A 521-nucleotide genomic window follows, 5' to 3' on the forward strand; every position below is an offset into this window, starting at 1 on the left:
CGACGACGGACGCCGAGACGAGCACATGACACCATTCCCACCCTGTCTTAGCGTAACGCGAGTCGAGGCGGACGTCGTCACGGTAGCGACGACGGACGCCGAGACGAGCACATGACACCATTCCCACCCTGTCTTAGCGTAACGCGAGTCGAGGCGGACGTCATCGCGGTAGCGACGACGGACGCGGACGAGCACGTGACACCACTCCCACCCTGTCTTAGCGTAACGCGAGTCGAGGCGGACGTCGTCGCGGTAGCGAGGAGGGACGCCGAGACGAGCACGTGACACCACTGCCACCCTGTCTTAGCGTAACGCGAGTCGAGGCGGACGTCGTCGCGGTAGCGACGACGGACACCGAGACGAGCACGTGACACCACTGCCACCCTGTCTTAGCGTAACGCGAGTCGAGGCGGACATCGTCGCGGTAGCGACGACGGACACCGAGACGAGCACGTGACACCATTCCCACCCTGTCTTAGCGTAACGCGAGTCGAGGCGGACGTTGTCGCGGTAGCGACGAC

Source organism: Triticum aestivum, chromosome 5B (genome assembly GCF_018294505.1).
Source record: "Triticum aestivum cultivar Chinese Spring chromosome 5B, IWGSC CS RefSeq v2.1, whole genome shotgun sequence".
NCBI lineage: Eukaryota > Viridiplantae > Streptophyta > Magnoliopsida > Poales > Poaceae > Triticum > Triticum aestivum.